This window comes from Sturnira hondurensis, unplaced genomic scaffold (assembly GCF_014824575.4).
Source record: "Sturnira hondurensis isolate 20B ecotype Veracruz unplaced genomic scaffold, ASM1482457v3 Scaffold0014436, whole genome shotgun sequence".
Classification (NCBI taxonomy): domain Eukaryota; kingdom Metazoa; phylum Chordata; class Mammalia; order Chiroptera; family Phyllostomidae; genus Sturnira; species Sturnira hondurensis.
This window is the reverse complement of record NW_028087067.1, coordinates 1,535,808-1,561,815: the sequence shown is the minus strand read 5'-3', so window position 1 is coordinate 1,561,815 and position 26,008 is coordinate 1,535,808. Positions and strand designations below refer to the sequence as shown.

Sequence of the window (26,008 nt, the reverse complement as noted above, 5' to 3'; positions counted from 1 at the left end):
ACTCCGGACCAGCACAGCCTGGTGCCCACCACCAACCCATGTGTAATCAAGGTCTGATGGATAAACGGCAGGAAGAGTAGATGAAAGATCGTTCACTCATCTATCAGCTCTTAATACAACTGCCCCCCTAGTTTCTCTGCAGTTCTGTGCACGCCTAGCGTCGGATTCCTGGCTGGGTTTCAACCACCAGTTTTAACCATCAGACACTGTGTTCACTCCCATTTTGGCGAGATGGCCGTGAATCTTGCCTTCTTTCCTGACTGCCTCACGTTTTCTGTCTACGTCAATGACCTTGAAACCTAATTGACATACCACCCCCACGCAGAAAACATAGTTGCTGACTACATCGATGCTCGTTAGGTTGAGTAGAGAGAGGCGATGATTGTCAGCTGTGACCTCCACATTCCTGGTTTGAATCCAGCGTGTCCCCGGTACACGGGCTGCTATCACATAGAATTCAGACTAAGGATCCCACCCTTTAGAACAGGAACGACTTCCAAACAGAGAAGTACTTCCAAGAGAATAACATTAAATTATTTTTATCTGCATCCAATTGTTTACACAGGTACAGAGTGTAGCTTGATATATACATAGAACAGGGTGCAATTTTTTTGTTTTGTTTGTTTATAAACTGAGAAAGAGACAGGCCTTTGGAACGAGAGGGAAGCTCAGCATTTCTAAAATTATTTTATTGTGCCATTAATTAGGGACAAAGCCAGCTCTGTAGACACACACAGAACCAAACTGTGCTGCCATTTAGGCACTGAATATAATGGACACATTGATGAAATCACCACTCACGCAGCCAAAGTGTGTTCAGTTCTATTTCTTAAACAATCATGTCTGAAAATAATCAACGAAAACGTGCTCGGGACACAATAGAAACTAGGCAAGTTTGGTTTACAATCATCTTTTCTTCTTTTAGAGAAGGGCGTTCTTTGTTCAACACCATATTCATAATTTCTAAGTCAATAAGTCTTTTAAAATGTTGTTTATGAACATTTTAAGTGTTTTCACCTTTAACTGCCTAGGATTTCCCGAGTAGAGAGAGTTTAAGCTCTGCCTGGGGATGGACTGCTTTCTGGCCTCTGCGAGAGCCTCAGATCTCAGGTCCGAGAAGTGCGGCTGCTGCACCCCGATCCTGCCCCAGAGACGGGGAGCGGCTGGCAGGGTGGGGGCGGGGCAGACGCGTGGAGTTGAAGGCCATGGCTGTTTTTCTTTCCTGTCTGGGAGCACTGGAAGTAACAAACCCTTCCCTTTTGCAAGGGCCTTTATTCCCTTTCACGAACTATTCGTAATACTTCTTATCAGAAAGTGCAACTCTCTATACTCGATGTCCAGATGAATTTTCCCGAAGACGAGAGTTGTCAGTACAAATCCGTAAAACATCTTAAAACCTGCTATTGATGGTCCCCACAAGCTATTGCTTTCACAGGGTAAACAAAGGAGCATTCTGGAAACCGAGGGAAGCCCACAGAACTTCTCTATCCATTTTCCAATTGAAAATAGAAAGAAATGACTTCTTAAGAATGGTCTATCTTCAGCACAAGCTGACGCACAGAAAGCTCGTCATAACGAAAACACAAACTATGAAACAGACCGCAAGTCACTGGTGGTACGTGGACCGGCGACTCACTGTGTTATCTTTGGCCTATTCAATACATTTAAACAAGAGTGAGGGACAAACAATTTATAAAACCTAACTCTGCGGCGACATTGCCAGGAAGTGAGAAACCACACTAACTTCAAAACTTTTGAGAAGAAAATATCCTTTCTGAAAACAAGGGTCCCCCTGAATAGGATAAGCCTTTTGGGGAAAAAATCCATGTCTTAAAACTTTGAACAGAGTTGAACGCCATATTTGGGAACATAGACAACTGAAAAATTCGGGTAGCAAAATAATTCCTGCCATTCTGTGCCGTGAAGCCAGGAAAGCTGCTTGAACAGGAAATACTGTAGATTTAAAATTAACGGTGCCAACGTACAACTAGAGAGGACTGGAGAGTCTGCCTGCGCCTGTACTTCATGTCCTGTCTCAGACTGTTGTCGATGACAGTGATGACGCTGACGACCCTTCCCCAGGGGCAGCTCGCCGCCTGCGACAGCGGTCGGCATCCACGTGCCCTCCCCCCGCCCAGCAAGCCTGCCAGGCGGTGACGGCCATGCCCATTTCCGGGGCCACCTCCGCCTCCCCCTCCTCCACAAACCGCTCAGCTTCTCAGCCCAGGGAAGGGCCTCCCTGTCCGTTCCTGTCCACAGACTGGTCTTTACCTGGACGTCTTAACAACTCTGTTGCAGTCTGAAAGGACGCCGCCCCATGCTCAGTGCCTTCTGAGCGGCCTCACTTCCAGGGGTCAAGGGTATTGAGCGGAAAGAACCGGATGTGAGTCTCCTCTCCTACCCGCCTTCCTTCCGTTTACTCACTAAAGGCGGGTCTTCATCGGTACTCGCTCTCCATGGTGTGGTGTGAGGATGGAGGGGAGGACACAGGTGTCCCAGCACCCACTCTGTGTCACCCTGTCCATGGGGGGCACTGCAGCCAACAGCCCCTGGTCTACCCCTTGACCTGCTCATGGCGGGGGGAGGGGGGGAGGCATGCGTTCATTTTTGTCTCCACAACATCCAGAACAATGTCCGGCTCTGAGCAAGGCTAAACATAAGTCAACTAAATGACCATTATCAATATTAACGTAAAGTTTACTGTGTATTTTAGAGAGAGTGTGTGTATAATAACTAACATTTACATATCTAATAGCTGGCTGGGGACAGAGAAAATTGAAAAAGTTTTTCAAAAGCAGTAGTACAAAATCACTGTTTTAGAAACAATGAATTAGTAACAAATTATAACCTTAAGTTGCATTTCTCCCTGCCGCTCCATCCCCCACATTTGGCTAGAGATGTAAATAGGCTTCAGAGGCTTAAAAAGAATTTAAGAATTTTAAAAGTAAAATCATTTAACAAATGGGGAAGCAATGAAAAATTAATGTATAAAGTTCAAAACTACTGGCTGTTAGTAGAAGTAGATATTTATGATTTAGGCAATGAAGATTTTTATTTTCAACCAATTTTTTAAGAAAAAATTAAAATTTTAATGTGATCAATGTTAAGAAGTAAAAAGAAATAATTGAGAATAAATTAAAATATTTATTTTCAGTAGCAAAAACAAAAGAACAAATATGCCCATAATATTATAAAAGCAGTAGTTTTATTTTAAAAATGATCAGAACACCTTCCATGGTGAAAAACAGATGAAAATGAGTGTAGTTCTACATAAAGACGGACATCTAGACATAAGTGTTACCAACATGTGAGACTCAGTGGCTGGAAAGAGTCACTTAAAATGAGCAAATTCCACCCAACTGTCATTTCTGCCAATTTCCCCCCAAGTAACAATTTTAACCCGTTCCCTGAAGTGAGTGACTCCCGCTCTGTGTCTCCCACATCAGGTATTTAGCAAACACTCCCAGCACTGACCTGCACTGAGCTTTGAATGCCCTCTCGCCCCTCCCCACAGCCATTTCCACCCTTTCCCACAAATGCTTCGAGGAAGGAGTCTTCTCCAGGCCTGCGCTCTGCACCCAGGGCAGGTGTGTGCTCACGTGCTAGGGTTTCCGGAAGGGGACGCAGGTGGCAGGCTGCCACCTGGCCGCAGGGAGCCAAGCCTGGGAGCCAGGGCTCCCACAGTGCCTGTCATTCCAATTACACGCATGCAGCTCCCTCTCCCACCACCCACCCCGACACTCACGAGGACCGGGCAAGTACCAGGGTCGCAGCTCCGGCCGAACCAGGCTATGGCCTCCCAACCCCCCACCCACCCGCTGAACGGCGAAAGGGCTGTCATATTGATTCCTTCTCTGGGAGAAAGGGAAAACGATACTAAAAGGTGGCGTTAATACTCGTTATGAAACGGAAGAAAGGCGAGCGAACATAGGCCTCAGGTTCTCCCGAAGAGGAAGGGCTCAGCGTCTCCATGGCCGGGTTGGGGATCCGGGTCCCCCGGGTGTGTGCCACACTCTTCATGGGTCTCACAGCAGCTTAAGGAGGTAAGAGTTCACAGGCCCACATGTCACTGGGCACTTGAGTCCTGCTTGTCCACAGGTGTTTGCCCTGTGCCCCCCCCCACACACCACCCTTGGGGGGAATTAGAGGAATCTGATGATGGGACTTTCAGGAACACTGCACACACCGGATTTTCACAGGTCGAGGCCCAGCAGCTGTTCTCTGACCGACTCTGGGAGCGGTGGGCGGCTGCGGGAGATGCTGCGACAGCGGGGCTGTGACAAAGCCGTGCGGATCTCCCGGTGGGCTCCTCGTCCCCAGCGCCATCCCTCCCGAGCCTGTTCTCACCCGTGGGCTGGGAAACGGGGGAGNGTCACTGGGCACTTGAGTCCTGCTTGTCCACAGGTGTTTGCCCTGTGCCCCCCCCCCCCACACCACCCTTGGGGGGAATTAGAGGAATCTGATGATGGGACTTTCAGGAACACTGCACACACCAGATTTTCACAGGTCGAGGCCCGGCAGCTGTTCTCTGACCGACTCTGGGAGCGGCGGGCGGCTGCGGGAGATGCTGCGACAGTGGGGCTGTGACAAAGCCGTGCGGATCTCCCGGTGGGCTCCACGTCCCCAGTGCCATCCCTCCTGAGCCTGTTCTCACCCGTGGGCTGGGAAACGGGGGAGGGAACCACTGTCTGAAAAGTTGCAGGGAAGGGCCGCTGCCAGAGGAGGCGAGCTCTGCGCGTACTGAAACGGGAAAAGCGACAGCTTTGGCCAACTGCAGGGGCAGAGCCAGTCTGGGTGGCAGGGACGTAACGGTGGCCAATGCTGACAGAAAGACACAGAGCCTGGCGGGCCCTGCAGGTCAGATGCGGGTCACACACGCGGGTCCCTGTGCCGGAGACAGCCCGCACACCATCGGGCAGACTGCTTAAATCTCCAAGCCCACATCTTGCGAAGGGAACGAAGAACGAAACCCGCAGATGGGTCTGTTGTGGGATGTAAACGAGATAATGCAAATGGCCCCGTGAGCAGGACACTTGGAACGGAATACGTACTCCTGTATATTAGCGGCTTTCACGTTCTTCCTCCCGTTCCAGAGCACCATGAAAACCATCAGGAAATCATGCACGCATAAAAAAAAGAATAAAGGAATATTATTCTAATGTACGCCAGTTTCAGCAAGTAATAAAGCGAAGGTAAGTCCACCAGTGTCAACAGCATCAGTAAAATTGGGGCCGCTATAAAGGCGGGAAGCGAAGGAGGAGGCCAGCTCCATTCCTTCTTTGGCCCCTTTGTCTGTCCTGCTCGATGGTGGTGACAAGGAGGGACACACACCATGTTACGAGCTCGACCTTGTTTTCGGTGGTGTATGCACATTAACGCGATACACAGTGCGTCGTAACGCCATCCCCTCTCTACAGAAGTGGACATGGGGACACAAAGAGGTTAGGCAGTGTCCCCTCGGCCACGCAGCTGGTAAACTCTGCTGGCAGGACTGGGCGCAGCACGTCCAGCGCGCCCGTCTTCACAATAAAACGTCTATGAAAATGTTGTTACCATCAGAAGATAGAGTCATGAGAGACCATCAGAGCCCCAGTGTTCTCATCAGCACTTTGATCTGAGGGTTTGGGGGGCTGTGACACCATCTCGTGTGAATCTGAGGGCGAAATTGTCACCTGGTTCTTAAAAAGCACACTCCACACCCTGCAGACGATTTGCAGGGCAGGAGAAAGGCATCGGGGGAGGCCGGGTAGCAGAGTTAACATGAGCCAAAAAGCCAGCTGGAAGAAGGCTTGGAAATCTATAAACCAGATTTACCAAAGATTTGGAATGGCAACCGAGGGCATGACAGGCTTTGAGAAGCGGGAACTTGCACTTGCCAGGGGCGAAGTGATTTTGACGGCGTGAAGTGACCCCGGGGAGGGTAAGCAGCGCAGCCCCGGCCGGCGGGAAGCCCCGCGGCCTTGCATGTCCCCTGTCCCAGCTGATCCGTCCGAGGACTTGGTTCTGTGTTGGCGGCGGACTTGGCTGTGACCCTGTGGAGCCCTGCGGGGCAGCNTTTGCAGGGCAGGAGAAAGGCATCGGGGGAGGCCGGGTAGCAGAGTTAACATGAGCCAAAAAGCCAGCTGGAAGAAGGCTTGGAAATCTATAAACCAGATTTACCAAAGATTTGGAATGGCAACCGAGGGCATGACAGGCTTTGAGAAGCGGGAACTTGCACTTGCCAGGGGTGAAGTGATTTTGACGGCGTGAAGTGACCCGGGGGAGGGTAAGCAGCGCAGCCCCGGCCGGCGGGGAGCCCCGTGGCCTTGCATGTCCCCTGTCCCAGCTGATCCGTCCGAGGACTTGGTTCTGTGTCGGCGGCGGACTTGGCCGTGACCCTGTGGAGCCCTGCGGGGCAGCTGGCCTTTGCCAGCTCAGACACCACGGGCGTTCATCCAGACACGAGCTGATTGCAAAACTATGACAGAAACAGGAGGAGAGGCATCAGGAGGCGGCCGCTGAGGCGGAAAGAGCGGCCTTGGCGGGAACTGACAGACGGTGCCCCGGGGAGGGGGAGGGAGGGAGGGGACGCAGTTAGTCAGAAACGTCAGTCTCCGTGGATGCGTCCGGAGTCCACAAGATGCTACAAGGACCACAAGGCCTGCCGAGACCCGGCCGACCGTACGAGTGTCCGTGGAGTTAGTGCGAAACATTATCAAAGAAATCGAGAGCCCAGACTTATGTCTGGCTGTGAACTGAAGGGGGGAGGAATCATTAAATAAAATAGAAAAACAATGGCTAAAAGGTGAAGAGCAGGAGCCAATAGAGAGCCCAGGAAGCTCGCCGAGAGAACACACAGAAGTACAGGTGTGGGGAGGTCACAGGCAGACGATGCGGCGCCAGGAGGGGCCCCCGGAACCCGCACGGCAACGAGGAGCGGCCGAGGCCAACTGTTCAGGTTGAGCCATTGCCAGCAAGGCAGCTGCGTGCACACTCGTGGCCTCAGGGACGTCTGCCCAGCCACGCAGACACCGTCACGAGTGATGGATGGGCAGACACTCGCCTTTGTACGGCCCCCTGTCTCCCGTCTCTCTAAAAGTGAACTTCCGGCTCACCAAATGATGTTCAGTTGATTACCTGGGTCTCAACATTCATAAAAAGAGGAGGGAAAATATTCCTAAAATCCAAAGAGGATGTTTCAATACTACAGTGAAAGCCCTCTGGACAGCAGCTTGCCAAACGAGAACCAGGGGCCACGGAGAAGCGCCCAGGCCCCGCCCTGCCCAGCGTGCTGTAGGCTCTGAGACGGGGCGTCGGACTCATTTGCACCCGGCGGGGGGGCATCATCGGCCCCGAGGTTGCCTCCGAAGGGCCGAACGTGACTTTAGGACTGTGTAAGTGTAAGTGCTCCTTAGCCAGGAGCAAGGAGCTCGGCGCTGCCACTGGGCAGGAACAAGGTGCCAAATAAAACACGGTGGAGGCCAGATTCGGCCCACGGCCCCGTGTTTGCCACCTGTGCTCTGGCCGGCGCCGTCCATTCCAAAAGTGAGATGGCACGTCACCCACCACCAGGGGCGGTGAGCAAAGGGATTGATTTCAGGAAACAATTCCCAACTCTTTCTTCATCACAGCCGATGTGGGGAATCAGGTTGAAAAATAAAATAAAAACAAAACAAACAAACAAAAGAACCCACTCATTATCATCCTCTCCCTTCTGGCCACGTTGAAGTATCAGGGATTGGATTTACCTTCCTGTGTTAAAAAAGTTGAAAGCACATCCGATCGATGACAAAGAGGCCCTCAAAGCACCGGCCGTCGGGTGGTGTTGGAGCCTGGCCCCTGAGAACGGCCCCTGACGTGCCTGGCACCTCTCCTGTGCCCCACCCTCGGGGACTCTTGACCGTCGAGGGACTTAGCTGACCTAACCGCAGGCTCAGCCCTGGCTGGCAGCCGTCCGGGGGCAGGGTGGGAGCAGTGGGCAGTCAGGCCACGTGCCCTGTGACTAGACCATGGATGGGCTGAGCCCTGGAAACACCACTCAGCCCGGATCTCAGTTTCCTCTCCAGGGACGGCCCCTGGGAAGGGCCTCCTCACGGAGATCAGGGTACAGAGGTTCCCAGCCTCGGGACAGGCCTGGGGACAGGGAGGGAAGAGGGAGTGGACAGAGACCTGGAACAGCAGTCACGGCAGAAGCCCTGGCCTTCTACGGAAGTGCTGGGTTCAGGGTGGTTCCCATGTTGTCCCGAATTAGAGACAGCAGCATGGCCCCCTCGTTGGATGCCTGGACCGATGTCCCCTTAGGCACGGTCACTCTCTCTGACCATAGAGATCCCCACAGAAGGTGTCGGGTGAGCGCTTCCAGCACTAAACCCTGTGTGAACCGAACTCTTGTTCTCTTTTTCATCCTGGGATCCGAGACCACTCACATTTCACATCGAGTTCACGCACTGTTTATTTTGATTTCCTATGTAATAATTCCACCATTCTACCTAAACCTGCAGGTTTACAAGAAAAATGGACATGAAAAATCTTTGCTCTCAGTGTGCTGGGTGGCGGCGGGGGGAATAACAGAAAGGTGTTGGGTGATGGAGGGAGTGGGGGCCTTTCTGCCTGACCCCCATCACTGTCCCTGCATCCTGGAACTGGCCAGGTGGCCGGCTGGACCAGGGCGCCCCAGCCCCGGTGGGGGGGTGGGGGGCGGGGAAGCTGGGCATGGACTGGACTAGAAGCAGCAGCGGCCACGTGAAAGCTTACTTCTCCCCGGCTGGGCTGGCCAGGCACAAAGATCGTCAGCTGTGTGTGACAGGATCTGTTCCGAGGACCCTGCCATTGAATCTGTGCCTGCCCCTCCCAGCTGCTCTCTGGGTGGTGGTGACAGCCGGAGCCCCAGGAGGAGCTACAGAGGCGAGGGGCCTACTGGGCCCTCGGGCCCCGGGCCCCAGGCAGCAGCATTGGGTATCCCACACCCTCAGCGAGCATGTTCGCAGATGAACCAGACCCAAGAGCATCAGCTCTCGTAGTGGGGACCTGGGTCAAGGGCACATGGCCTTCAGGAAGCGGATGAGAGCAGCAGCAACTTTGAAGAGGTGACCCAGGACTCAAGCCACCACCGTGAGGTCCAAAGACTGAAATAAACAGGAGCCCACGAGGGGCCTGATCAACACAGAGACTCAGCCGCTCACGGGAGATGATCCCGGGCGCCCTGAGAGCTGGATGGCTCGCTCGTGTCTGCACCCCACTTCTCTTTCATGCTCCGGGCTCTGCTCACTCCGCTGTTTTTTTAAACAATTAGGGTATTTAGGCCTTACTCAGGGACACACATGTACACCAGTCACACATGTATGTATGTCTTACATAAAAATACACAGAAGAGTGACTCAGACCGAATGTGTTAGACTCCTGTACAGAAAAGTGTATATCATTCCACAAAATGGCTCTATAACTTTATTTAGATATGTAACTGACGTTAACTTTAACATCACGTTCAATTTTCAGGCACATTTGTATAGAAAATGATAAAAGGAGTTTAACAATTTATGAAAGTCGTGGGTGTTATCTTTTTTCTAATTAATAGGTTCTTGGCTGCCACTCAGCCTATCTTGATTCAATTGTTCTGCTCTGGGCTGGCGGTTACCCTCTAAAAATCATCTCGGATTAAGGTCATGGCCACAAACAGTTTAAATTTACCAGGCGTGGGTCTATCACTAATTTATGGTTTTCGCATTCATTCGAACCTAAAAGCTTTTTCTGTGATTGAATTCGCGTCAGTGGCTCCAGCTTTATTACAAAGCGAGTCCTCTGCACACGGTACAACAGGCTTCTCCGTCGTGTGCCCGCAAAGCGGGTAATTCGCAGACTTCGGCTTGTCCTAATTCCCAAAGACCGGCTGTTGATTCCACACGAGTCCGTTGTAGCAAGAAGCGCCTGCACGTAGAAAATTGATTTATAAGATGAAGGCTATTCCTGTTTGGTTGGAAAATCTCTGCGTGGGGGTGTGTGTGTGTGTGTTCATCTACATATATGAAACTTCTCAGCTCTCAGACGGGGGGAGGGGAGCACCTCTGTTCATAGAACATTTTCTGTGCTGCGTCACTGAGTTCTGACTACACCCTGTGGCGAAGGTGACAGGAGGCAAGGAGAAGGGGTCGAGTCCGAGACGGAAGCTGCTGTCTGCTCCCCCTCGTCTCACTAAGGTCCCGCGCTGTCTCCTCGTTCCAGAAACGTCCCCGATGGGCATTGTCTGTCTCTAGAGTCGACAAGTAAAGGAACAGCTCGGATCCACGGAAACAGAATTAAATAGCCTTTAATCTAGAAATCCCTACACTTTGAGAACAGACTCTCGGACCCTGGGCCCCAGGTGGACCCCTGCTCACGTGGCAGTAGCCTGTGTCTCTACTGTGACCTCCTTGCGGGATGCACGCGGCCTGCACGCTGCCTGTTGCTCGGCAGCACTTGGTTTGTGGTTCTCTCTGTCGCTGGCGTCGGTCGGAGACGACCTGGATGGCAGCACCAGGCAGCAGGGATGGAAGGGAGGGGGCCAGAGAGACCCAGGCTGGCACACTCTGGGCCCAGTGGGGGCCTGCGTCCACAGCTCTGGGAACGACCCGTCCTGTGCTCCCAGAACAACCCTGCCGCGCAGGAAACACTCTGGGGAAACATCCCCAGACGTTGTCATTAGCTAAAGTCCAGCTGAGTTTTCTCAGTGTTTACCTGGTGGCCTCTGTCCGTGTCATGAACCCCCAGGGTGCCCAGGCAGGTTGTTTGTCACCTCTCTGCTGGCGTCTCCTGACTGTGACCGTTTCCTGGACGCCCCAGCGTTTGAAGACCTTGATGGCTTGAGTGTGACTGTCAGGTGTTTTGTAGATGTCCCAGTGATTGGAATTTGTGTGACGTTTCCTGTGAGTGGAATGGGGCCACGGGGTGGTCGGGAGGCGGACTGCAGACCTAGAGGGCCGTAGCACGTGGCAGCAAGGGGACAAGGCATCGGTGGGAAGAGGCTCTGGTGGTGACGCGTCAGGGAGGCCGTGCCAGGCTTCCCCACTGGGCGGTGGCTCCTCTTCCTCCTTTCAGTCCTGTCCCCTTTGGAAAGAGGTAATGACGGGCAGCAGCACGTAGGGAGTGTGAGGATGTGTCTCCACTCAGTTGTCTTCCGTGCCCTTCGACGTGCCTGCATCATTGTGGTCATCTTCCTTTCTTTCCTTCCCTTTTCCTTCCTTCCTTCCTTCCTTCCCTGAGCACTTGCCAACTCTCAGGACAACAAGGTACGCCCGGCTCGTGCTGTGTGTACTTCCTGTCCCACCCTGGAAGCAGCTACTCCTGCAAGGAGCCTTGTTCCCTCTTGTCCGGTAACAGCATTAGCAACCAAGGCCAAGAAGCTGCGTGCGCCCATGGCTCCCGGGAGTCATGGCCTCTAAGGAGTCGCAGATAACAGAGCAAGAAAAACATCCGTGGGGACACCACCTCTGGTGGGCAGGTGTATCTCTGAGTGTTTCTGTAGGTGAACGTCTGTGTAGTAAACCAAACAGGAGTTGAGGATGTCTCCAACTCCAACCCATAACCACGGGGTCACTGCAGGCTCCCCCCCTGCCCATCTGTCACCCCCTGCTTGTCCAGGGACAAACCTGGCTCCCAACACTGCCATTGCCAACCCCAGTGTTTTCTTCCCACACACACACAGAGTGGTCTCCGCACAGCGGACCGGGACCCCCGTGGGGGAAAGACAAACAACTCGTCCCCCAGAGCAGGCGCCTTTGCAGATCCCTGCGCCCGGAGTCTTATAGATGCGCTCGTCTCTGAAATGACGCAGAGCTGCACCCGACCCCCAGCCCCTTGTCGGCACTTCTTTGACCGTAACCTTGAATTCATGTCACCCCATTTTTCCTAATCCACCGTGACAGCCCCTTCCGCAGTCCTCCCCTGATCCCTATTCCTGTACACTTGACTGTGTGTTTCCTGCACAGCCTGGAGGGGCCGTTTCATAACTCAAGTCCCATCTGGCGCTTCCCTGGTGAAAAGGTCCCAGTCCTATTGCGTCTGGAATACGTGCCGCACCCCTTACGGGGGATGGCAGTCCCCGCGTGGTTTACCTCCGACACCTGCCTGAACGGGCCCCTTGGGTGTCCCGGGGCCTCAGCCACACAGGCCGCCTCCGGGGCCCTTGCAGGCAGCATGGAGCTACCCCCCCCAACTGCCACCACCCCACCACCTCAGCTTGGATGACACCCGTCTGCACCCTCGACCTCGACCTCGACATGACTGCCTACGGCTCACGTCTCGGGCCCGTTGTCTCGCCTTCTAGATGCCTCTGCTGTTCGGCTGACCTGAAATAACTCCCTTCCTGCCTTCCAGCACTTTCTGCCACTTCCTGGTGTGGCTTCTTTCTGGTGCTGTTACTATTTTAAGTCATCCTGTGGGCTGGCTAATGGCTGCCCCTCCCCCTGGAACTCAGCCGGCAGAGAGCAGAAGGCACAGCTCTGCTTCACCCTCCCGCCCACGGCAGCTGCGACAGAGCCCTGTGTGGAGCACAGACTCCGCAACCTGCTCAGCCAGGAAAGGGTCCACTGAGGAAGCATGAATGAGCGCGCACAGGCGCCTTGGGTCGGAAACTTCCCAAGGTGTGGAGCTCAGAGACTTTGCCTACAATGCCCGATCGTAACACATTTTTTAGGAAAGGCCCTGACTCCCAAAGAGAGTCGCTAATAGCCCAGACATGGATGGCAGCCCGCCTGTATGGGAGTCCTCAGTCAAACTACATCATGTCAGTAATCAGATCTCACAAGCTCGGGGGGTTGGGGGGGAGAAAGATGGATGTGGAGGGAGGGACATGAGCCCAGCTGAAGTCGGAGACCTACAGAACCCTCCCAGCAGGGGTTGAAGTGTGAGGGCCTGCGTCCTGGCACCGAGAGGGAGAGCGCGGGGAACAGACAAGGAGGAGAAGGCAGCAGGCAGCTGTCCCATGGAGAGGCGCTGCGGAGAGGCAGTGCGGAGAGCCGCAGGCCTCCCGTGGACAGGGCCCGTGAGGACGGCAGCGTGTCCGGAGGCCCCCTGCAGCTTCAAAAGCCTGCACAGAAACTCGCCCGCCTTTTGAGTGTCAGACGTGACAAGGCGCAGTCAGACTGTGTGTGCCATTTCCTGGAACCGTGGCATGATACCGGAGGGCTGATCAAATCTCATAGCATCGTTTAGTGACAGGGGGTGGCCAGGCTGGAAAGCTGGGACAATTAAAGGCCTTGTGCAAGTACAGAGAGTCCACCACGCTTGCCTTTCTGTGCCTCCGTGACCTGGCATGAAACGCAGCGTCGAACGGGCAGGGGAGGGCGACTCGAGCCACAGCCCGGTGCCATGCTCTGCCGTGCCCTCTGACGCGATGAGTGTGCCGTGACGCGTGTGAGTGGTTAACAATGTGTCAGCCTGCAAATGAAAACACGCAGGAGTGTGTCCCCATTACGCCTGGGTTTCCTCCTGCCGAAAGCCTCGCATCCCAGGCTATACTGATTTGGGGGGAGGAATGTCGCTCCACCGTGAGGTTTCCATTTCGATATTGGAGAGCTGCTAATACTTCTGCTGTTGATTGAAGAGGAAGAAGCCGAGTCTTGGGGAGAGAATGACGAAGGAGGAGGGCACCCGAGAAGCAGTGAGGGCTGCCGTGGTGACAGAGGAGAGGAAACTCGAGGACGTCCCTTGGGGCGTCTGGGCTGGGCCTCACGCCGGGCGGGCGTGGGGTGGGGTGGCACCCCCAAGGCATGGGCTGGCACTGTGCCTGCACACTGCTGGGCTCATGTGATTGGGTGTTGTAAGTGAGGCAACGGGGAAGTGCCCATCCCTCCAAAGAGAAATGCAAGCGAAACTCACAGCATCACAGCCGTTCACATTATTCCATTTACCTGGGACCACTCTGGACTCTGAGATCGAGAAGGCTGGCATGAGACAATGACAGAAACAGACAGGCACTGGTCACACATCCTTCAGCGAGGTGACGAGACAGGAAGACATGAAAATCCCCGGCTCCCTTTCGGTGCGTTTAACACTTGTGATAACAAAACAAAACATGAGCTTCTCCCCGAAGTGTGGAGGAGAGAGATAACACATGCGTCCGCTGAAAAGCAAAGCAAACGTGGAAATGAATTCCGTGATACCCATTGCGACTAACTAGTGCGGAGCAAATGGCCTCTCCGTGCCGTTTGTGTACAGTGTGACCGTCGCCGCTTTGTTTTGTGAGGGGATGTCCCCTCCTCCACGTCAAGGAGGCAGAAAACGCGTGTCGTTGGCTGGTCCAGTGCCTGGCAGCGCCGCGCACAGCTTGGGCGCAGCGTGGGCAAGGGTGGTGCCTCCTGACCTCGGCCTGGGAGGGGCCGGGAGGGGCCGGTGGGCTGCGGGGCTCCCCCTTGATTCAGAGTCTGGCGGACTGAAATGGCTGGAGGTTGCTGCGTCTGCGAAGCTGCTCTGAGGCTGACATCAAAGTGAAGCTGGTCAGGGGAGGCCACGGCCAGCGGCTCTCCTGTGCTCACCGGTGCCCGCGGGGGACCCACCCGGGCCAGCACACCACGGGGCCAAAGGACACGCCAGCTTTCAAAGATCGAAATCCCTCAGACCTAAGGAATTGCTGATTTATACTTCACCCCCCGAGGATATTCAGGGTATTTAGAGAAAGGGAACGCAGCTCCATAACATTAAAAGGCAGTGAAGGGTAGCAGGGGCTGGTCCTCATGGGATGGCGTTTGATTTACTTTGTGCCTTTAAGTGACTAAAACAAACAATGAATAAAGTTTTCTGAAACAACTGCATTTTGTCATGGGAGGTCTAGTTTCAGAGGCCCTCTGAGAAAAATATAATGTATATGATATAAAATGTAGTATATATAATAAACAAATACATCTTACAATTTACTGTGTATTATATAAAGTTATATATCCTCTCAGTATATGCATAAGCATGGAGTCAGTTCTGGATAATTCTAAGTAGTTACAACTTAGAAAGCTGTAATAAATCTCCTTGCTTTTATAATCTCTCTCCACAGCCGGACTTAGTTTTTAATAGAAACTGGTTTTGTCCAAAGCTGTTTAATTTTTGCTACAACGGGACAAGCTGGGTGCCTGCAGAACAAAACATAAACTTGCTTTCCTGGCAAACAAGAAGCTTGCAGCCTGGGTTGCGGTCCTACCCCAGCAGACCTCCTGCAGATCCACACCCCCCCCCCCCATTTCCTCTAATTCTACATCGGGTTTATAGTACATTTTCTGGTAACCATGGACCAGGGCGACTCAAGATGGCCTGGAAGGCAGTGGGGCCCCTCAGAGCCCAGGGGACTCTGTCCCAAGGGACGGCCCCCTGCGAAGGCTCTAGCCTCCGACGCTGAGCTGCAGGGTCAGTCACCCCACGGGTCCCGTGGCAACGAGAGAATGCCACACATCAAGGGTCCCCGGGCCAGCTGGCCACAGCCATTCAAGCAGAGGCCACCGCGGAGCAGGGAGAGGGGCAAGAAGGTTAGGGTGATGTCAGTGAACGGAACGAGAGGGCAGTGAGGGCCATGTTCTCTCCTGGAGGCCGGAGGATTAGGAAGGGACTCTGATACCACGGGGAAGGGCAGCAGGAGGACCCATCCTGCCTCCCCCGCCTGCGGGGATGGACTCCTGAGGGTGTGGGCCAGGCGGGCCGGAGCCCATCCAGACCCAGCCATGGGAAGGTGTGTGTCCCCCGACACTCCACCCCCGCCCATGCTGAGCCGTGGGAACAGACGTCCATTAAAGAGCTCAGGCTGCTGGTCTTGAGGAAGTAGATGCCCCAGGGGCAGGCCCTTCTTCCCCACACGCGCTCGCCTGTGCGACCAACCACTGCTGCCGAGGGTGACTCCCCAGCCCAGCCCCTGCTGTCTCCTGCTCCCAATTTCTCCACGCTCCACGCCACGGCCACAGCCATGGCCCCAGTCACGGCCCGTCCAGCCTGTCTGTTGCCCTCAGACTCAGAGCAGCGAGCGCCTCTGCTGGGGAAATGCCCGGCCTGCTTAGGACCCTGCGTCCCCACCCCCAGCCACGGTCACCTGCAGGCCATGCGTGGTGGCCGAGCCCCCAGCTCCTCCCGGGGGCCTTTGTCCCCTGACAGCGGGGCCGACTGGGGGTCCTTTCTGTCCCAGCCCCCAGGCTCACAGCAACACATGCACACACTTTCGCTCGGTTCGCATCAAATCCACGTGGATGACTCGGGAGAAACGAACAACCACCACCGAAAAAAACCCAAAACAAACAACAGACAACCCTCTGGATGACGGTCAAAATACACTAGGAAAAACAGTGATGATGGTAGTCCACCATACAACAGCAGCGACGGGTTTAAGCCGTTTGACGTTCCAGGTTCACTTTTCTCTTTAAATCCCACTACACGGACACTGTATTTACAGAAAATATTCCAGTGACAGAAATCACTCACTCAAAGTGTCTTAAGAAAAGCAACATCAGAAACACATCAATGTGGCGAGGGCGGTCAACTCTTTTGGGGCACAATTCTCCCTGGCGGGTTGTATTCCGACCCTCAACCAGAGAGGCCAGTGTCCGTCCACACCGTGCACCGTTAGGAAGAGATTACGGCCTCAACCACTGACCGCCTTTTGTTTGGCCAAACTGCTAGAGACTAATTGGATCGAGGCAAGAGAGGATTGGCTTTGATTTCGTTGAGTGTGCATTGTCTGTGCAGAGGTCAGAACGCTGCTTCGCACTGCACTCACACGCGCGTTTTGTCCCTGGATGGCAGCCCGTTTTTTTCCGCCACCACCTGTGCTCCGGCTTTGGGGCTGTGGGGGGTGGGACACACCCATGAAGCCGTACCGTGTTCTGGCCAAGGTGCTACAGAGGACGTCATTCCCCTAGGACGAGGCGTGGGGTGCCCCCACCCCTGTAGTAGAAAGTGCACAGGACAACCAAGGGGGGCTGGCTAAGCACTTATCTCCCTACGGTTCCAGAAGAAAGCAAACTTGAGCTCCTGGTTTTTGCTCCCCGAGGGTCAGGACAGTCCCTGCGGTCCTGTGTTTGTTTGGAGAAACGACTGCACACCCGGGAGTGTTTGATGAGCTGCAACCGGAAGGGAGCCTCCGGGACGAGGCCGAACCACCCCGTTTAGAGGTAGAGAGAGCAGACCTGCACTCAGGCCTCTGAGACCCGCAGCCTCGGCCTCCGGTGGAGGGGAGGGAGGCACGCCCGGCTCTGACCACACAAACCACGCGAACAGGAAAGGCCGAGGGAGTAAGGGAAGTGGGGACCCCAGGAACGACAGGGGCTGCTTCGGGGTTTATCTGATCAGCAAAACTGTGTTTTAATATTACGGGAACCCCCTTCTTTCACTGCCTGCCTTAGGGACATGGAGAACAACGAAGGTGCACACCAGGGACCGGGAGCCAGAGAGAAGGGGAGATGCCTCACTGTCCCCTGGTGCCAGGGAAGCACGGAGGGGCCAGGGGACTCTGCCCTCCGTCATGCTGGGGGCTCCCCTGGGGGCCCNTGGGGACCCCAGGAACGACAGGGGCTGCTTCGGGGTTTATCTGATCAGCAAAACTGTGTTTTAATATTACGGGAACCCCCTTCTTTCACTGCCTGCCTTAGGGACATGGAGAACAACGAAGGTGCACACCAGGGACCGGGAGCCAGAGAGAAGGGGAGATGCCTCACTGTCCCCTGGTGCCAGGGAAGCACGGAGGGGCCAGGGGACTCCGCCCTCCGTCATGCTGGGGGCTTCCCTGGGGGCCCCACCTCCTTCTGTGTGAGGGTTTCTCCCTGTCCGGCCTTGGGTCAAGTCAGAATGAGGTCCAGCAGGGCAGCGGAAAATTCCAGTTCGCTCCCAAGCCCACGACTAGAATGGTTCCGGGCTTTGTGCCCTCGGTGCCTGGCATGGTGATCGCCTTTCTCCACGGGCAGGTGACCTCCCCTTAGACACTGCTTCCACCACCAACCTGGAGCACATCCCCTTCCTCCTCCCTCACCGGCTCCCTCCACACCTGAGTGCTGCTACCCCTTCTCTCCATCGCGTCTTAGCTCACCTGAGACTGACAGCTCCCCGTTTTCTGCCTCGTTTGTCCACGGCATGTGCGTATTTCTAACTGTCACCGAGGACAGGAGGTGCCTGTGCACCCCTGTGACTTCGCAGAGCTGGGCAGAGTACCTTGTCCAGTAAATGATTGGATCATTAACGAATCCACCGATCGCACGGCCAGCGTCCAGACGCACTCCCTCAGCCATCTACCTGAAATCGTGCCATTAAACATTCATTACAGGAGCCGGTAATCGTCTTTTCTAATGTAATTACGCCCAGGAGGGACATTTACTGTATTAGTAACCATGAACAACTCTTTGTGAATGAGCTTCCTGTTCATCAAACCAAGGACATTTCTGTTCTTCCTGATCTGAAAATGCGAAATGGCGTACTTCGATTGGGGGAACAGAGAAGGTGGTGACGTGGGCGAAATTCAAGCAAACGGAAAGGAACAACGAGGGAATCAACCGTCTCTGCTCGCCCAGAGACAGGCGCACCAGACGCCGCACACGAGACCGCCCTCGGCCGAGGTTAATTCAACCCGGGGCCTCACAGGGTGCACAGGGCTGCACCCACACGGTATTTTAACACCTTTGATAAATGCTATTCACACTTTATAAACACCCCGAGGCAGGAAATAGGCGTCGGCGCATCCTGAAGTTCTTCCCCGTTTGAGAAAGGAGGCAACGCGAGCTGTGTTAAGATGAGTAAAATCATGAATAGTTTTCAACTGCGGCATTACCACTTATTAATTAATGTATCCATTTACCTGTTCATTCAACATGGACGGACTGCATGGAGAAAATCAAGCTCACCTGTCTCCTCACAGGAGACAGGTGGCCTGAACGTGGCCTGAACTTCAGACGTGGCCTGAACTTCAAGCAAATGAGGAAAGGGGCCAAGAGGCAAACCGACACTGTCTGCACGAGAGACAGCGGGACAGAAACACAGCCATACACAAGGCTGCCCTGGGCGGCAATGCCTTTGACCCCGGGCCTCACAGGACGACAATGACTATAACAGCATCGTATTTTAAAACAAGTGAGAAGGGCCATTTATATGTCATAAATACCCCGAGGTATGGAACATAATTGAATGGATCCTAAAGTTCCTCCACATCTGAGAAACTAGATAACATCTAATTTTGTTTTGATCCTCACTGGAGGACATGTTTATTGATCTTAGAGAGAGGAGGGGGAGAGAGAGCCAAACACTGATCAGTAGTCTCCCGTATGTGCTCGGGCTGGGACTGAACATGGGACCCAGGCGTGTGCCCTGACCTGGAATTGAACCCACAACCTTTTGGTGCACAGGACAACACTCCAACCAACGGAGCCAGCTGACCAGGGCTAGATAGCCTCTAATTTAGGTGAAGCTACGTGTAGTTGTTTGGGTCATTGATTAGATGTGCATTTTCCTATAAACAGAATCATTATAGACGGACATAGGAGGGACCCTTATCCTTGGAGAGGCAGAGGGGCTCCCAGAAAGACGTCGAGAATTTCCTTCCAAAAAGGATAGTGGGGGGGTGGGAACTCTTCTGAGCGGGGTGACGGGCAGGAAGAAGTGGAGGAACGACTCCACAGGGCTCCCACATTCTGTGTGGGGAGGAACGTGCTGTGTCGCCGGGGGCATGTGTAGGAAGAGCTGAGAGGACCTCACGAGGCCTGGGTTCCAGTCCCCATCTGTCAGGCCGGGGTTGGGGGGGACCGTCCTCTCTACTCGGATCCGAGGCAGAGGAGGACTGAGAAGCAGACGCACAGAAGATCGGACGTGTATTTCAGAAAGAAGTCCACGGCGACAGCGAACCCAAAGACAAACACCATTCCGGAAACAACACAGGTTTTGCTTTTTCAAAGATCAAAACGCAGAGCTTAAACTGTGCCCTCCAGGAGTTACGAGAGTTCTCAAATGAGGTGCTTGTGATGGTTTTCACAAACATGCAGCTCACATAAGCAGAGTGATCATGAGTTTGTAAAGATAAAAAAAGACAGAAAAGATAAGAACTAGCCCATTTCAAAATGCTGTCTAAAGTAGCCAGTGTGGGAGAAACACACCTCTCCCCGTAGCATGTGATTACTCCTGAGTAAGGGGCGGCTGCCTGCCCGGAGGGGACCGTGCTGCTTCCTGAAGGTGGCGGGTAGATCGCGGCAGCAGAGATGGGCGTCACTGCCCCGAGAGTTCGTGCAATATGCGTACGATGAACCGACGAATGGTTATTGCGTCGTTGAGAACTGGTTCTGCAAGATTTACAACGTCAGTCAGCCCTTCCTTCCAGCACGAACTCTTTTGGAAAGATAACCGTGGATTTCCACACATCCCACTCGCAATGCCTGTGCTCTTGGGGACAGTTTACTTTTCCCTAAAAACAGTCCTATTAGAAGCTGTCATGGACTCTGTGTGGACTTGCTTAAGGAAAAGAGGACACCACTGCCCGAGGTCACTGTGTGTAAATATTCACTGGTGACCCAATCCTATTTAGCCTGAGACAGCCTGTAAAATCCTCGTACAGCAGGGCAATGATTTTGGTAAAGTTACGTGGGTTCTTGGAAGAAAAACATACAGAAGTGGACCCCAGAGTCCAGTACAAGGTTGTGATTCGCTGATCACTGGGAAGTACTGGATGAAGTGGAAACAATTTGAATGCTTATCTCTAGGTGGCGAGACCACAGGGCATGTTCACCTCATACTTTTACCTGTCTTCTGAGTTTCTCTAATGAACATGCGTATTTTAAAAATGGAATATAATTTTGTTTTTCACAAGTTACTTCTAAGTAAGTTCACAGAAAGACATCCCTGACACTGACAATGATTTCTGAGTAATTGTACAGACAGCGTGACACTTGCTAATATCCATCACTTGTCCTCATTGTCTGTCCCTCCCCAGCACCCGGCGAGGCCTCAGCCGGGGAGCTCCTGGCACAGGAGAGCGCAGCCGAATTAACGCTGTCTGCCCTGTGCTCATTCCTGCAGCACCCTTCTCTGCGGTACGGTTGGACTTGATATATCGTCACCTTTGCTTATTTTCGTACTCCACACTAAACGGTACTCCCCTTGAGGATGGGGACACCGTTTACTTTCTTTTTCCATTTCTAGTTCCTGGGACAGACGCTAAGTCATGAGCAAGGACCCAGGAAATACTTGCGAAACGAGTGTGGTGGTGAGGGCATCTGTGAAAACCTGCTCCAGTCAATAGTGATGTTTTGCTACCACCTTCCACAGAAATGCGTCTTTTAATTTTATTTTTATCCCCAAGTTCTGTTTCTCTGTTCTTCATTTCCTCCTGCCTTCTTTTGGAATGTTTGAATGGATCTTTTAGAACTCCTTATGAAATTATTCATCGCTCTTTTAACTGTATTCACTTGCTTTATGACCTCGGTTTTGCTCTAGGAATTACGATGAACACCTCGGTTTTCCATCTTTGTGGACGTGACTTCATGCCGCTGTAGTCCAGCCGGAGAAAGAGTGCAGGCGTGGACCACGAACCCTGCCCCTGCCGTGGTCATCACATCCGTTACAACTGCACGCGTGTCCAATCCCCGGACAACGAACGTAGTCCTTCTTGCTTTAAAAAGTCTCTTGTACTTTAAAGAAATTAAGAGAGAATGCTTTTCTCCTACCTAAAGCGTTTACCAACGACACAGCTTTTCATTCTTCACTGAAGATTCCAGTTCTGCCCCATGTTGCATCTCTTACGCCTAGACATTGTTTTAGCATTTTGCATGCTGCGGCTCTGCTGGTGACAAACCCACGTAGACTTTCCTATTGTCTCTTTCTGCTGCCCCATTCTAAGGGGCTGTTTTCACAGAACATGGGACTCTGGGTGGACAGTTATCCCTTCCTTGGCTTCGCTCTCTGCCCGTGAAGATGCTGCTGCCCACGGATGCCTCCACCGGCCTGTGACGTGTTGTTTTCACTGGCTGCCCGCCACTTTCCCGTGCTCTTACTTTGAACAGTTTGATGTGTCTGCGGTGCCTCTTTTCAGTTATCCTTCCTCAGTTCACGGAGCGTGATGAGTTTCCAATTTTTTTCCAAGTTTAGACAATTTCAGTCATGATTATTACAAAGAGCCTTTCTGCTTCAGTCTCTCTCCTCCACTTCCGGCGTTCTGATTAAAGCTGTCAGACAGTCTCATATTGTTTCCAGGCCCCGCTGCTGTGTTCGGGGTGTCTGGGTGTTCGTTTAGGTTTCGCAATCTTTTTTTCTCCGGGTTTGTCCTCTCTACTGTCTCACATAAACTGGATGGGCTGTCTTGTCATTTCCATCCTAGGAAGCCATTCAGTAAATTCTATATTTTTTATCTCAGATATTGTACTTTTCAAAGCTTGAATTTTCATTTGGTTCTTATTTTAAATCTGCTGAGATTTCGAAAATTTTCCCATCACTAGCTTTGTTTCCTTTACTTCCTTAAGCCTGGTTGTAACAGCTGCTTCAGATCCTTGTCTGCGGGTTCCACCTTCTGGCCTCTATTAAGCTTCATCGAAGTAGTTTCTCTCTCTCTCTTTTTTAGTAGTTCTTTTATAAAAATTGGCTTTAAACCACCCCCCTTTCCTTAAAACTTAATATTTTTGGTAACTTTTTATTCTTTCTGGAATTGTGAAAAAAATTGGAAACCCCAGATTCCATTATGTACTCTGCCAAAAATCATGGATGCATTTTACTGTTTTCTTTTGTTTGTTTGCTTTGATTTTTTTCTTTTCAGGAGACAATGAACTTGGCTGGACTCAAACTGGATACGCTGCCTCCTGGGGGGCAGGCCCAATTCCGTTCAGTTCTTGTACCCACGCTGTCCTGGGGTGAGTCTGTGGCTCGTATATATGGGGGAGAACCAGAACCACAGTTTGGGCTTTCTCTTCTGGGTCTCTCATGTCTGGGACCCCTCCCTTTCTCTCCAAGGACTGTGGGGCCCTAAAACCTGTCCATTGGGTCTGCAGTTTGGAAGGAACATGGCATTTCTCTCGTTCCACCCAGCGCCGATTCCCAAGGAGCCGGGACAGAAGCCACAGCGGGAGGTCACCTCACCACAGGCTGTTGTTGCCACCAACGGTTTCCAACCCAAGACCTCCACAACCTGCCTGCCTTTTCTAATTTCCAGGATATCAGGGCTTTTTTCCCTTTAGATGATTTATTTTGACATTTCGTCCATAGTTGCAATCACAGAAGGGTCGGTTCAAGGTTGGGGTTTACCTGAAATATCCTGAGCTGCATTTTTAGGACCAATAGTTTTGCTTTGCCTCAGGTATTTGCTTACACCTGACACAAATGTTATTTTTTAAGAATAGTTACTTTATTTTTATATTTGTATTTTAGGTGGCGATTATTTTCTGTAATTATATCATTTTAATTCTTAATTACATTGGGAAACACCATACGTTTTATTATTTCAAATTTGTAGAGAAGAAAAATAAACTATAACCCACACAGTTCCTGAAAGCTGCACACAGGACTGGAGTCGTTAGACTTCAAGCCCCTTGTGTGTTGTCTTGTGTGCAAATGTGTGAATGTGTGGGTCTGGGTGTGCTCTGGTAGGTGCACACCCCTGTGACGGGCAGGGCTGCCTCGCCGTTGGGACCTCCAAAAACAAGCACCTGGTGGGGGACAGGGCACACAGGCGACTGGGGTGTTTACCCTGCGGGTCCTCATGAACCGGCTGGGGACACGGAAGTCTGCGGTGACGTGGCGTCGCACGACGCCATGGTTTTTTACTATTAAATGGTTTTAAAATGCTTGGTTATTAATAGTTTATATTTTAAAAGTGTTTGAATTCAGTCTTGTAGTCAACGTGAAACCCAGACCTATACAAATATTTGAAGTAGTCTTAATATACAAGAAATATTTTTGATATTGTTTTCTTTGATAACTCGCTACAGTAAAATATTTGTTAATGGCTTTGCAAAGTTTTAACAACCTAAAAGAAAGATGCATTTATAGCTTCTACTCTTGCATATTTAATTTTGTTACGGCATTGATAAGTACCAGAACAATTCTATAATACAATTTATGAAGTCTTCCTAGATGGAGTTTAAGTGCTCATGCCAACCATATGTGTATATAAATATAATGGATGCCTTCCTTGGTTCAACTGGTGTATATCATTATGTCAAATCATAAAATACTTTCACCACATTGCTGGCCCACTAAAAGCAAAAACAAATGTCTTTGTAAAGAAAGTTATGGTGCTGAGCCCTCCAACATAAGAAAATGAAGAAGACGGATTGACACAATTCAGCATCTGAATATAAAATTCTGTACTGGGCCAGGAAACCACAGCCACATTTGTCATGGCTGGACATCAACACTGCACGTGATTATTTACCTCGTAAAAGCCATTTATCCAGAAACCCGCTGATGTCCCATCACACAAATCTAAAGTCGGGAACTTCATGGGATGTGGTGTTTGAGGACGGGGTAAATAAATATTCCTTAGGGATGCCCAGAGATCCGACTGAACGCCTCCGCTAAAAATCACTTCAAACGACCGTTCTACCTGTGGGAACTTGGTCTTAACATGACACTCTCGGCCCTTTCCCGGTTCAGATTCTGCAGAAAGAGAGACCTCGAGGTCCCAGCTATTTTGATGGCCTTGATTTGAGGAAGGCTGTTGTCTGCAAAGTCGTTCTCTGCTGTCATCGTTTGGGGACCTACTGACTTTTTCCTAGGGAGAGTTTTCTGTGCTTCCCTTTTGCCCCCGCCAGCTTGGGTGCGTCACCCTTTCTAATCACGTCTGTTTCCATGTGACAGCTGCCATCTTTCTTTCCTCCTAGACCCGAAACTCAACAAGAGGAGGCAATGCTTGTGTTTGGCTCATTACAACGAGCGCCGTAGAAACGCTGAGTAGATAACCCCGTTACCCAGGGTTGAAAGGGGCGTCAGGGTCCTTAGACACACAGTTCGTTTGTAAACTCCACGTAGCGAAGAGGGAAGGCCAACTAGGCGGGGACGATGCTTCGCCAAGCTGCAAATCTTTTCTGGAACCCATTACATAAATATGCTACTTAATTCTGATATTTATAGTTTAAAGATTTGGAATAATCTGCCAAAAAGGAAGCGCTATGATAACACAACCAAAAAAGATGGCGAATCAATGTGAATGTGTCGGTATGAGCTACAGATGTGGATGGGGGTCCTTAATAGCTGAAGTGCTGAAATAGCTTTCTTTTTTGCTAAGAAACGGACTAAAAGTAAAATCGCTATTATTTCTAATACCAAAGTAAGTTCCATAGCTACTAACAGTTACCCATGTAAATTATTTGAGCAGAAATTTGTTGTGGATCAAATTAAGCGACTCCAGAATTGCATGGGAACTGATAGCTCAAGACGCCACGCGTGACCCTGGAGAGCGCAGGGAGTCAGTGGAATATTAAACCCTGGTTTCCTCACTCCAGAGTGATGCGGCTCTACCATCACGGCATAGCTCACACCGCACTGGGGAGATGAACTCAGTTCGGGGGGCATTCGAAAGCCCCGGGTTCGCACCTTGCAGATGCCAGATGGCCACGGTGGAAGGGCCCCCTGAATGCCCGTTTTCTCAGGAGCTGGTGGGGTCACGGTCCTTTATTCTCAGGGTGAGGTGGCGAGGCTGCCACATGAGCCATCCAGCCCCTGACGGCTCTCCATCATGCGTTTAAACGCAGATTACATGTTTCCCAGTGTATGTAACAGGAAGAATATAACACAGCATTCTTTCACTCAGAACTGTGTAACGGCTTCTTCTTTGCCGGGGCTGAGGCTCTTTGAGGTCCGACAGCGTCACGGAGAGGGGGGCATCGATTCTCCCTGACTTACTGAAGCCTCTTGCTAGGCACCGCCCGAAAGTCCTTACGCTGAGAGCCACTCCCCGGTGCCACGGTGTGAGGAGGTGGGGACCGGGAAAGGTATAGGATCAGACAGGGTCTGTGGTGAACGTGAGGCCCTGGGAATGGGGTGGTGTTGTGGCCGGAACCATGGGAGCTCACTCCTGGCCTGGCTTCTGCTCCCCCCCCTCGCTGCAAGCGCACGAGGGGTCCTCGGCACC

The 26,008-nt window shown here is 52.1% G+C and overlaps 1 protein-coding gene across 1 annotated transcript in view; it reads right to left on the bottom strand.

The window, feature by feature from the left end:
- CSMD1 (CUB and Sushi multiple domains 1) overlaps nt 1-26,008 on the bottom strand; it is a 775,017-nt gene that overhangs the window by 462,106 nt on the left and 286,903 nt on the right. The gene's annotated exons all lie outside the window — the stretch shown is intronic.